At 42.6% G+C, this 13,898-nt stretch overlaps 1 long non-coding RNA gene across 1 annotated transcript in view; it reads right to left on the reverse strand.

Annotated features, from left to right (window-relative positions):
• Positions 1-9,558: 9,558 nt before the first annotated feature.
• LOC143975005 (uncharacterized) overlaps positions 9,559-13,898 on the reverse strand; it is an 81,346-nt gene continuing 77,006 nt past the window's right edge. Inside the window, exons 2-3 of the long non-coding RNA XR_013272313.1 lie at positions 12,894-13,008; positions 9,559-12,382 (exon numbers count right to left, since the gene is read on the reverse strand). This is a non-coding gene — a long non-coding RNA (uncharacterized LOC143975005). The remainder of the gene's footprint in view (positions 12,383-12,893; positions 13,009-13,898) is intronic.

Consider the following 13,898-nt stretch of genomic DNA (forward strand, 5'->3'; position numbering starts at 1 on the left):
GAGCTAAAAATTACTGCCAATTAGTTACTAAGCATAGCAATCAATTTTTAACCAGGTGGAACACTTGGCCTTCTTTTGTATAAACTACACAAACAGCAAGTAAAGTGAAACCACTGACCAATGATTTAATTGTGTGTGATTAATTAATACTACCTGCTACTACCCATTACTTCTGTAGCTTACCCTACAAGGAACAATTTGTTCCATGTATATGTTTAGGGACTGAGCATTACATTTGTTAAATAAAAACTATAGATCTTAGTAGTTTCATACTGCCTTTTACTATATGCCATTTGTGAAGATTATGCCATAATAAGCCATTTGGTCCATTTATTTAATGATTGAACACTACAGTTAATGGGTAACCACTAAACATTTTTGTGGGTTGATATTGCATGTTAGCCCTTGTACACACAGTTGGACTTTCCAGCGGAAAATGTCCGATCGGACCGTGTTGTCGGATAATCCGACCATGTGTGGGCTTCATCTGACTTTTTCCGTCGGAATGTCCGACCAACAAAGTTTGAGAGCTGGATATAAAAATTTTCCGACAACATGATCCGATCGGACTTTGTCTGATTGTTTGTAGAGAATTCCGATCGGACAAAGTGCCACGCATGCTCAGATCAAATTCCTAGACCAAAGCTATTGGCTACTAGCCTGAACGTAGTCCAGTCGTAACTAAATAACGTCATCATGTTACGAACGATCGGATTTTACGACAACTTTGTCCGACCGTGTGTATGCAATACCAATTTTAGACAAGATCCGTCGGAAAAAATCAGACGGATTTTGTTGTCGGAATGTCGACCGTATGTACAAGGGCTTACTGTATGCTTCTTGTAAACATATAGGGAACCATATATTTGGTCTAAAATTGGTTGATATTTGTATCTAGGGATGAGCCAAACACCGGCTTTGGTTCTCAGCAGATCATGCGAACAGGCAAAAAATTTGTTCAAACACGCGAACACCGCTAAAGTCTATGGGACACGAACATGAATAATCAAACGTTTTTAAAGGCTTATATGCAAGTTATTGTCATAAAAAGTGTTTGGGGACCTGGGTCCTGCCCCAGGGGACATGTATCAATGCAAATAAAAGTTTTAAAAACTGAGTTTTTTTCGGGAGCAGTGATTTTAATAATGCTTAAAGTGAAACAATAAAAGTGAAATATTCCTTTAAATTTTGTACGGGGGGGGGGGGGGGCTCTGGTGTCTATAGTATGCCTATAAAGTGGCATATGTTTCCCATGCCATGTCAGTCCCGGAAATACACATAAAAGTCATTGAAAAAAACAGCATGGGATTCCCCCACAGCCCATTACCAGGCCCTTTGAGTCTGGTATGAATATTAAGGGGAACCAAAGTTAAAAAAAAATTGCGTGGGTCCCCCCAAATTCCATACCAGGCCCTTCAGATCTGGTATGGATATTAACCCCCCTGGCAGTATTCCCGAGTCTGGCTCGGGGTGAAAATTTTGTACCATTAGCGGTAACCCCGAGCCAGACTCGGGACCGCATCGCTGAATCCAGGGAGAGCTTACTTACCTTGTCCCCTGGATCCAGCAATGTCCCCCCGCTGTACGAGCAAACCATCCTCCGCTCAATCTATCACATCGCCGAGCTCCGTTCCCTGCAAGCGTTGCGATGCACGGGGACGGAGAACGGCGCTAAATTCAAAAAGTGAAACACACAGTATACATACAGTATAATGTAATCTTACAGATTACATTGCTGTATGTAATTATTTCACATCCCCTTTGTCTCTAGTGTTCTGTCCAGTGTCCTGCATGCAGTTTTATATTATAAAAACTGTTCTTTATGCCTGGAAACTGGAGATTGTCCATAGCAACCAAAACTGTCCCTTTACATCAAAAATGGTTTTAGACCAGCTAGAAAACAGTGATAATAAATTGGAATCACTCACAGAATTGAGCGATAGCGATTTGTGGGGAGATCTGTCATCAAATACTGAAAAGTAATGACAGTGACAATTCTGCAACTGAGCAAATGTCTGTGTTTTTGATTTGATTACATTATTGAATCATTTTTATTATTATTATATTATTATTTGGTATAATTAGTTATTTATTATATTATAATTTATGATTTCATTTTTCAAACTTTATGATACCCGGGATGTCTGCTAGACTCTGGTTTGGACAGATTTAAGTGAGTTATTCCTAAGAATTACAAGACTACAATATAAAAAGCCAAATTTTAATGCAAAATAATTGTACTGCTTTTAGCACCTAAAATCTGAAATAATCATACCGCCAGGGAGGTTAAGGGAAACCCCACGCCAAAATAAAAAAAAAAATGGTGTGAGGGTCCCCCTAAAAATCCATACCAGACCCTTCAGGTCTGGTATGGATTTTAAGGGGAACCCCGCGCCAACATTTTAAAAAAAAATGGTGTGGGGGTCCCCTCAAAAATCCATACCAGACTCTTATCCAAGCATGCAACCTGGCACACCGCAGGAAAAGAGGGGGGATTAGAGAGTGGCCCCCTCCTGAAGCGTACCAGGCCACATGCCCTCAACATGGGAAGGGTGCTTTGGGCTCACTCATCCCCCCTCTTTTCCTGTGGCCTGCCAGGTTGCGTGTTCAGATAAGGGTCTGGTAGGGATTTTTGGGGGGACCCCCACGCCATTTTTTTAAAAAAATTTAGCATGGGATTCCCCTTAAAATCCATACCAGACCTGAAGGGTCTGGTATGGATTTTGAGGGGGACTCCCACGCATTTTTTTTTTCATTTTGGTTTGGGGTTCCCCTTAATATTCATACCAGACCCAAAGGGCCTGGTAATGGACTTTGGGGGAATCCCATGCTGTTTTATTCAATGACTTTTATGTGTATTGCCGGGACCGACCATTCATTACAGCTGCGAGTAGTTTTAAATGACTTTTTTTTCCTTTAGAAATGTCATTTTGAGCAGGGACTGTTGTAAACACGGGAAACATGTGCCACTTTACAGGCATACTATAGACACCCCCAGGTACAAAATTTAAAGGAATATTACACTTTTATTGTTTCACTTTAAGCATTATTAAAATCACTGCTCCCGAAAAAACTGCCATTTTAAAAACTTTTTTTTAGGTCCCCAAACACTTTTTATGACAATACCATGCATATAAGCCTTTAAAATTCGATCTTTTGATTTCTCCCATAGACTTTTAAAGAGTGTTCCGCGGCTTTCGTATTTGCCACGAGCATCCCAAATTGTTCGCTATTTGGGGAACACCCGATGTTCGATTTGAACTTACATTTGACTCGAACATCGGGCTCATCCCTATTTGCATCAATTAATCTCTACCAATATTGGTAGCTCTATCTGAACTCTTAAAGGCAAAACCTTTATAAGATGGTGAAATGCATGTATTATCATCACACTGGAGTGTTCCATGCTCAAGCCCCATGTCTTCTTCCCTGAATGAGGGCATTGGCATGGCATGCAGCCAATCAACATGGTGACCACTCAGAATTTTTGTTTTGTTTTTCTATAAAGAAAAGATTATATCTAATTGTTTGCTACTGCAACAAAACCACTTTTGTGGTCTTTTTCCTATTAACAATTTTAAAGAATCAGCACTTTTATATTATCACTACAAAGCAGGACAGAAATGTCCATAGTTAGTGATAGCAATGGCGGCAATGTATAAAGTGGTATTAAATAGACATGTGCATTCGTTTTCGTCCGAATGCATTTTCGTCCGAATTTCAGCTATTTTCGTTTTCGTTTTGACAAACGATAACGAAAGCACAAAATCCGAAAAACGAAAGATCCGACATAAATAAATGCTTTATTTTCGTTTTCATTGTTACAACAGTTCGATATAGAATAGGAGATTCGACATGACTCTGACGATAACAATCTGTCTATAGAACCTGTGGTCGAATGTGCTTAACCTTACCTCTATTAGTCCAAGATTATATAGAGAAAATATTCGACAGAGAAAAAAGATTTGACAGAGAGAAAAGATTCTGCAAGTTACTGTCCTAAAAAGTGTTTGGGGACCCGGGTCCTGCCCCAGGGGAGATGTATCAATGCAAAAAAAAGTTTTAAAAACGGCCGTTTTTTCGGGAGCAGTGATTTTAATAATGATTAAAGTGAAACAATAAAAGTGTAATATTCCTTTAAATTTCGTAGGGGGGGGTTGTCTATAGTATGCCTGTGAAGGGGCGCATGTTTCCCGTGCTTAGAATTGTCCCTGCACAAAGTGTCATTTATGCAGGAAAAAAAGTCCTTTAAAATCACTCGCAGCTATTATGAATTGTCGGCTCCCGTAATACAGAGAACACTCATTGAAAGTCATTGATAAAAAAATAAATAAAAAAATAAAAAAAAAAGCGTGGGGGTCCCCCAAATTCAATTTCCAGGCCCTTCAGATCTGGTATGGATATTAAGGGGAACCCTGCCTCAAATTTAAGAAAAAATTTGACGTGGGGTTCCCCCTAAATATCCATAACCAGACCCTTCAGGTCTGGTATGGATATTAAGGGGAACCCCGCATCAAATTTAAAAAAAATTTGACATGGGGTTCCCCCTAAAAATCCATACCAGACCCTTTATCCGAGCACGCAACCTGGCAGGCCGCAGGAAAAGAGGGGGGGACGAGAGAGCGGCCCCCCCTCCCTCCTGAACCGTACCAGGCCACATGCCCTCAACATTGGGAGGATGCTTTGGGGGTCCGTGACCCCTCAAAGCACCTTGTCCCCATGTTGATGAGGACAAGGGCCTCATCCCCACAACCCTGGCCGGTGGTTGTGGAGGTCTGCGGGCGGGGGGCTTATCAGAATCTGGAAGCCCCCTTTAACAAGGGGACCCCCAGATCCCGGCCCCCCCCCCTGTTTGAAATGGTAAGGGGGGTACAAAAGTACCCCTACCATTTCACAAAGAAAGTGTAAAAAATGGTTAAATAAAACAAACACACTTTTGAAAAATTCCTTTATTAAAAATAAAAAAAAGATTCCAGCGGCGGTAATCCACTCTTGCTATCCAGCGACGGACGGTCAGCTCTCCATCGATGTCTAATGTCATCCAGCGCAGCGCAGCATCCTTCTTCTGTCTCCGTGGAGGAGACACTACAGACATTCCGGCGGCTTGACGTCTCTTATATAGGGTGGGCGGGGCCACCCGTCACCTGACCCCGCCCCCCTCTGACGCAAGGGGAAACCCGGGGTTCCCTGTGACGTAGGGGTGACCCGCACCCCTCTGATGTAACACAGGCAGGTTTCCGTTACATCAGAGGGGGGCGGGGTCACCCATACGTCACGGGGAACCCCGGGTTTCCCCTTGCGTCAGAGGGGGGCGGGGTCAGGTGACGGGTGGCCCCGCCCTCCGTATATAAGAAATGTCAGCGCCGGAATGCCTCCAGTGTCTCCGTGGAGGAGACAGAAGAAGGATGCTGCGCTGCGCTGGATGACATTAGACATCGATGGAGAGCTGACCGTCCGTCGCTGGATAGCAAGAGTGGATTACCGCCGCTGGAATCTTTTTTTTATTTTTAATAAAGGAATTTTTAAAAAGTGTGTTTGTTTTATTTAAACATTTTTTACACTTTCTTTGTGAAATGGTAGGGGTACTTTTGTACCCCCTTACCATTTCAAACAGGGGGGGGGGCGGGATCTGGGGGTCCCCTTGTTAAAGGGGGCTTCCAGATTCTGATAAGCCCCCCGCCCGCAGACCTCCACAACCACCGGCCAGGGTTGTGGGGATGAGGCCCTTGTCCTCATCAACATGGGGACAAGGTGCTTTGAGGGGTCACAGACCCCCAAAGCATCCTCCCAATGTTGAGGGCATGTGGCCTGGTACGGTTCAGGAGGGAGGGGGGGCCGCTCTCTCGTCCCCCCCTCTTTTCCTGCGCCCTGCCAGGTTGCGTGCTCGGATAAAGGGTCTGGTAGGGATTTTTAGGGGGAACCCCACGTCAATTTTTTTTTTAATTTGACGCGGGGTTCCCCTTAATATCCATACCAGACCTGAAGGGTCTGGTTATGGATATTTAGGGGGAACCCCACGTCAAATTTTTTCTTAAATTTGAGGCAGGGTTCTCCTTAATATCCATACCAGACCTGAAGGGCCTGGTAATTGAATTTGGGGGACCCCCACGCTTTTTTTTTAATTTATTTATTTATTTATTTTTTTATCAATGACTTTCAATGAGTGTTCTCTGTATTACGGGAGCCGACAATTCATTATAGCTGCGAGTGATTTTAAAGGACTTTTTTTCCTGCATAAATGACACTTTGTGCAGGGACAATTCTAAGCACGGGAAACATGCGCCCCTTCACAGGCATACTATAGACAACCCCCCCCCCCCTACGAAATTTAAAGGAATATTACACTTTTATTGTTTCACTTTAATCATTATTAAAATCACTGCTCCCGAAAAAACGGCCGTTTTTAAAACTTTTTTTTGCATTGATACATGTCCCCTGGGGCAGGACCCGGGTCCCCAAACACTTTTTAGGACAGTAACTTGCAAATTAGCCTTTAAAATTAGCACTTTAGATTTTGAACGTTGGAGTCCCATAGACTTTAATAGGGTTCTAAAGTATGCTATATAGTTAGCTCCGTCGAATCTTCTTTATACATTCGACAGACACCATAAGCCTTCCAAGACAGATTCGACCGTAATTCATGTGGATTTTCGGACGAATGCAATTTTTGAACGAAAAACGAAATAAATAAAAACGAATTTCGGGAGTAACTAAATAAATTAAGTTTTCAGACGAAAACGAAATTCCGAAACGAAATATTTTACTCTGCACATGTCTAGTATTAAACCCAAAAACAAAAATGTATTATATTGCTGCTTACCGATCCTTAGATGTGGTGGCTCCATTCGTATTTTTTTTTTTTATTAATATTTTCCCCTGGTGATCCAGCAATTAACACATTTCTTTCTTATGGTGTCTGCATTTTGGATGAAGTAGCAAAGCATACACTCTTAGACAGCAGCATTGTCAGAGAAGGTAGGGTTAAGCCTCATACACATGATCGGTTTTTCGGCAGACAAAGCATCAGACTTTTGTCCGAAGGGCAAGTGCCAGGAATTTGTCTTGCATACAAACAGTACACAGTTGTCGGCCAACAAACATGAACATAGTGAAGTACTAGATGTACTATGAGCTGATAAAGAGGAAGTTCAATTGTCATGCGACACCCATTGGGCTCCTTCTGCTAATTTCGTGTTAGTAGAAATTTCATGATTGTTGATTTGTGCTTTTCAGTTCGTGCTCATCAGTTCATTTCTGAACAGCCATTCATCAACCAGCCATGTTGCGGAATCAGAGGAGAGAACATGCTATTATTGGCCTTGGAGCTATTGCTTTGACCCAAGTCCAGTCCAGGAACAGGAAGAGGAGGATTTTTGGACCAAAAATTGCTTGCTTAACCGTGACCAATTTTGTCATATGCCTTTGCTGCAGGAGCTTCAGGAGAATAATCTGGATGCTTTTCGGAATTATCTCCAGGTGACGGCCCCCTGCTTTCACCAACTCTTGGCATTGGTGACCCCTATATTAAGAAGCAGGATACATGCATGTGGCTTGCCATCACTCCTAAACAAAGGCTCATATTCACCTTGTGTTACTTGGCAATGGGGAGAAGTCTCCAGGACCTCAAATTTACCACTGGGATCTCCCGCCAGGCTCTGGGACTCATTTTTCTAGACACCTTCTCAGCCATTATTCAAGTCCTGCAGAAGGACTATATTCAGGTACGTTTTTGCCTTTAACATCACATTCTATGAATTTAATGTTTGCTAATGTATTGCATTCCTTTCTTGATTCCATAATTAACATTATTGTAATATGCTGTGAATATCCTCTTTGTCCTCATGCATGCTGTAAGCTTTTTCTGCTCCTTTTTTGGACTACATGCATATTTTCCTTCACCAACCTCCCCGGCATGCTATCCTGGGCCCATACACACCTAGCCTAGCAACTTAACAATGTATTTTGTCAGCTACATTTTTGGGCTTACCCTAAACACCCCCTAAAATGTGTCCAAATATTATTGTTGTCCTCCTACTCAGGCAGAGTGCAAGAGGCCATTTTTGAGGCTCAAACTCATTTGTAACCCTCCCACCCCCCAAAATGCTAAGTCAACAGATACAAATACTCTATCTGTTGACTTTGCAAAACCTATACACACTATCCCTCAAAGTCACCCAACCATGTAGTGCAAGGGCCTGCCTGATTACCTACAAATTGTAACATTATTATATTGATATATATTTTTTGGATTCAATTTGGACAGTGTGTATAAATATTTTTAGATTATGACACTTCTTACCTGTCCACTGGGCTGGCAATAGTATAAGTAAAAAAGGGCTGGCTAAAGTGGCCCAGATTATTTATGCAAACAGCTTTCATGGAAGTGGAGAGGGTTATCTGTCCAAAACATCTACCCATTTCCTCACCCCACCCTAAAATTTTGCTAATGAGCCACCAGAGGGGGAGATGAATCACTTAAGTTGACCTTACAATTTTGTCTTTAAATACTCATTTAAGTTTTCTCCTTACGTTGGCTAAGCATGTTTGTGCTTGCAATGTTATGTGCAGAAATAGTAATTCTTTTTTTTTTAACCACTTCCCATCCGGCCGATAGCAAAATGACAGCCGGGCGGTGGTTCAGTTATCCTGACTGGGCATCATATGACATCTTTCAGGATAGCGGAGGGGGGGGGGGCGCATCGTGGCGATCAGTGGTGCTGTGTGTCAGACTGATACACTGACAGAGGCTCTTTACCACGTGATCAGCCATGTCCAATCACGGATGATCAAGATGTAAACAGGATAAGCCATTGATCGGCTTTTTCTCACTCGTGTCTGACAGATGCTAGTAGAGGAGAGCCAATCAGTGGCTCTCCTGACAGGGGGGTCTGCCCTGATTGTTTATCAGCACAGCCTCCCCTCGGATGCCCACACTGGACCACCAGGGAAGCCGCCAGGATCACAAGGGAAGGGAGCAACATGTGGATGGTCAGGTATGTACCCCTTGCCCATCCACATGTGCAAATGAATGCCCAATCTGTGCCAATCAGTGCCCACAAAGGGGAACTGACTGGCACCATTATGTAACAAATTACATCAGTGATGCCCAGCAATGCCACCCATCAGTGTCCATGAGTACCACCCATCAGTGTCCATGAGTGCCACCTATCAGTGCCCATCTGTGCTTACCTATCAGTGCCCATCTGTGCCACCTATCAGTGCCACCCATATGTACCTATCAGTGGCACTCATAAGTACCTATCAGTGTCACCTACGAATGCCTATCAGTGCCGCCTATGAGTGCCGCATACCAGTGCCACCTATCAGTGCCCATCAGTGCCACCTATCAGTGCCCAGTGCCGCCTATCAGTGCCCATCATCAGTGCCCATCAGTGCCACCTCATTGGTGCCACCTCATCGGTGCCCATCAGTGCCGCCTGTTCAGTGACCGTCAGTGCAGCCATATCAGTGCCTGTCATTGAAGAAGAAAAAGTAATTATTTTCAAAAAATTATAACAGAAACAAAGATAAAAGTTGTTTGTAAAGATTTTTGGTATTTCTTTTATTTGTTACGCAAAAAATAAAAATCGCAGAGGTGATCAAATACCATAAAAAGAAAGCTCTATTTGTGGGAACAAAATGATAAAAAAATTGTTTGGGTGCAGTGTTGTATGACTGCGCAATTGTCATTCAAATTGCTACAGTGCTGAAAGCTGAAAATTGCCTTGGGCAGGACTATGTCTCAGTGCCTGGTATTGAAGTGGTTAATCCACAATTTACTTGAACCCACAGCAATGGCAGGGCATTGCAGCCCATTTCCACTATCAGTGGGATTTTCCCAACTGTGGTGGAGCTATTAATGGAAAACATGTCCGGATTGTCCCACCACCCAACTCAGGCTCATTATTTTAATTATAAGGGCTTTTGCAGCATAGTCCTGCTAGCTGTAGTGTCTGCTACATATGCATTTTTGTATCTGGATGTTGGAAAGAATGGCCACAGCTCTGAGGAAAGAGTCATTATGCAGACAGAGTTCTACAAACAGTTTCAGAATGGCACCTTAAACTTGCCACCTGCTGAGGAGAATGTTGATTTTGTTTTTGTTGCAGATGAGGCCTTTGCTCTGGGGGGAACATCTTATGAAGCAGTTTCCTATGAGGAACCTCACCCCAGAGCAGGGAATATTTAATTACAGGCTCTTGCGTGCCAGAAGGGTGGTTGAAAATGCCTTTGGCATCCTCTCCAATCGGTTCAGGCTATTTTTAACACCAATTAACCAGGTGCTATACAAATTAAACCATGTGGTATTGTGCTGCTGTATCCTCCATCATTTTTTACAGAGGAATGCTAGAAGCTACCTTGCCTCAGTGCCAACTGATGCGAACCCTGCAGTGACAGGCCCAGCTGAAGAGGCTGCAACTCGGCCATATGTGGGCGTGATGACATCATTCGAAATTGCCTGTGCTGGATTACCCTCCCAAAATGCCAGAGATATATGGCAAAAATACCTGGATTATTTTGTGGGTAGAGAGGCAGGGGCTTGGCAGCAAATTGAAACTGATCAGGAAAAATATATTTCTTTGATCATAAACTCCTATTTAATTTGAACTACTGTTGTCTGTGTTTCTTATCTGTCTAATAGGTTCACAAATGGGCTTTATTTTGGCCACTTGCTCCAATAGTGTAAATGTACATTATTTACTATATGAGGTGACAATATCTTCTTCAGCTAATTATTATGGTGTGCTGTGGGTATTTTTGTTCTTAATGTATCTAATGCATATAGTTCAAAAACATGATGCCTTTTCAATTCAACTTTTAACTTTTTGGACTATTAAAAATTGCAGAAGTTGGCCACATTTTAAGAGCACATTGTCACTGTAACTACAGCTGCTTAACAAATACACTGGTATTGAGCTTTGAAATAATAACCCACACATAGGTTAAGTAAAAAACGATTTACTCAAAGCACATTCACATGTGTGTTTTAAGGTTTTAAAACAAACCAACATCTTGGTGTATAACATGTATGTTTTTCATTATTTCCCCTTTTTGGGGGCTAAACAGGCATGTTCAAAAACATTAGATACACATCCCAAACTTAGGAACTTACAAAGTTCCATTTTGGTAAAGTGAAGGCCAAATGAGACATTAGTATCCCAAGATTGTGTGGATGTTGCTTTCCTCATATGGGGTGAGCTTCCACTCATTTCAAATCTTAGATTTAGAGCAACTGCACTTTCAAGTGCACTTGCAGTGCAAAGTAAATTTACCTTTTGTAAATAACCCCCACATTTGTGTTTTGTAAGCTTTGGCAAACTAGATGTATGGAAATACACACATTTTAGGCATTGGATCATGAGGGAAATAAGAATATTAAGGCACAATTTGGGAGCACATTCAAATTTGGGGTTTAAATTCTTAAAAGCACAGAAACATTACAATTCATATTAGTTGGGGCAGTTTTTCCCAACTCTCCTCCTCAAGATGCAAACCCAGGTCCTGTTTTCTATACTTGAATTTGGCACAGGTGATGTTATCAATTTCAATGTCCAAAACAGGACCTATAGGAGTGGAGTGGAGTGGAGAAATACTGAGTTCGGACACTAAACTTTCTCATTTAAAAGTCAGAAAAACATGGTAAATATTCAAAGTGCAAACAGGAGCCAACAAGTGGAACAAGAAACTTCCGAGCAGGCAAGAGGAAATTAGAATTTGGCAAGCATGTCTACAAAATCTTTGATTATTCGCTGTAAAACAGTGGCAGCCTCCTTTATTTGCTTCAGATCCTTCAAACAATGCACCATATCTGCACTCATTCTGACAATTGTGGATCTTGAAAGATCATGACCTAGTAAGTAGACAAAAAAGGATTAAGGGAATAATGGTCAAGTGGCTGAGGCCCTACATAGTGAGTTATAGTCAAGTTACTAGTCAAATTCAGGAAATACCTACCCAGTCTATTGTTGCTGGCAACCTGCTTGCCCTTCAGACACCTACACTACCACTCAGTAATCTTGGCCCTGGTGCCTGGGCCTCCAAAACTCGAGTACCTAGCAAAAAATAAGCTCCTGCCACCTCTTCCTTCTCCATGCTAATGTTAAGGCACTATATACTTTGCTAATGTGTGGAGTGGGCGTTTTGTTTGTTCAGCTAAACACTCGACATATAAACACATTTGAAACAAGATTCCAAGAATACTTATGTGCAAAAACAAGAGGCTCCCGAATACTTTCTTCCTCTTCGGGGTTGCTTTGGCCCAAAATTGCAACTTGTATCAGGGGATTTGACATCACAACGAACAGGTCTGTGCTGGGTCCAGGAGTCAGATCCCATGCCTCCAAACCCACATCCTGGCTGAGATGACCACACTCACTTTCTTCTAAAAAGAAACAATATACCATTCATTAAGCCGCCCCTTGTCCCATCTGTTTCTAGCATCCACTTTGCTACATTAGTTGAACAACCTTGCACTTGGTCTGATGACAATGTTTGCTCCTGACTAATGGACTCCACCATGCTGCACTGTGTTTTGTTTTTTTACAGGGAAAAATGCATAGAAAAGGGAAGGTGATGTAATTTTCCTGAGGGCAAACACTGAACAAGTGCCAACATTGAAAAAGTCCTGCAGTTGCTCCCACCCCTCTTCTCTCCAATTGGATAGGGGATATATGATGATCATTCTAGCAGGTGTGACTCTGTGTGACTGTGATCTCTGGGGCCTCTCCTCTAGCCATGTCTACAGTGGCAAGGCTGCATTAATGGGCACTGATGAGCCAGGCAGCAACCAGAAAGTGTTCTCTACCCATTAAGTTATGCCCTTAGCTCATGGCCTTTGGCCCACCTAGAATCACCCCTGTCGGTGGCTAAATGAGTGTGTTTGAAGTTGTCACCTATGTTTTTGGATAGAAGATGGCCTTGTTGCCAGCCCTGTTGCGGCCCGAGCGAGGGTAGCCTCCCTTTGCCCCTTCTAGTGGCTTGGCTGTTGCCTCATTTTTTGGTGCCTCCCTGTTGAAAGAAGAGAAAAACATTTGGTACAAAAATAAAGAAATGCCCAAAAATAATTCACACAAAGATTATAGAAAACATTATATATAATTCTCTCAAGCTACTTGGAGAAAGCACATATACAGACAGCTAATTTACACATATCCATATTGGATAGATACAAATCTTGCAACATTTTTTTGATAATCTTATGTATGGACTCCGTCTGGTCTTGCTCACAATGTTTGAGATCAGACCATTGTTTTCTGATTTGGTCCTTTGTTCGTTGCACCGAAAAATCGCCCTGCAAAAGGGTGTTGACCCTCTCCAAAATGCTGTCCTTTTCGGCTGTTGGGCCTTTCGTAATTGCGCAGCTTGCAGTCATAATCATGCTTCTCTACGATGCGCACCATCTCCACCATCTCATCATTGCTCAAGGGGGTTGCTTTGTGCCTCCTATGAGCTACACCACCACTGGCTGCCTGGAATACCCAAATCCTCCATGTTGTCCCTCCCTAATGTTCCGCTGTGTGTGTTGCATGCAGAAGATAGATGGTCATGCCCCAGCGTCATGAAGCACTGAGAGCAGAGTGTATATAAAGCCATAATTCACAGTCGATGAAACGGTCATAGGAACGATCTTGGGGTGGAGGACGAATGATCGCCATCGCCAACAGACGAAAGGAGCCAGAAAACCAAGGGGCAATTGGAAATTGAGGCATAGATGGTTAGTGGCATATACTGTTTGGATTAAGGCCTCTATTGAGACAAGCTTATGGGTTAAGCCAGACATTATGGTTTGTCTTGTGTTCTGTCTTGCAGGCATCATATCATTCATCATGACGTATAAATTGACTTCCCCTGATTTTCCTACCCCAATTCATTGACCTGTACCAGGAGCTGCCCTGTCT

The sequence above is a fragment of the Lithobates pipiens genome, unplaced genomic scaffold, assembly GCF_037356315.1.
Source record: "Lithobates pipiens isolate NorthernLeopardFrog02 unplaced genomic scaffold, aLitPip1_a1.2 Scaffold_13, whole genome shotgun sequence".
NCBI classification, from domain to species: Eukaryota; Metazoa; Chordata; class Amphibia; order Anura; family Ranidae; genus Lithobates; species Lithobates pipiens.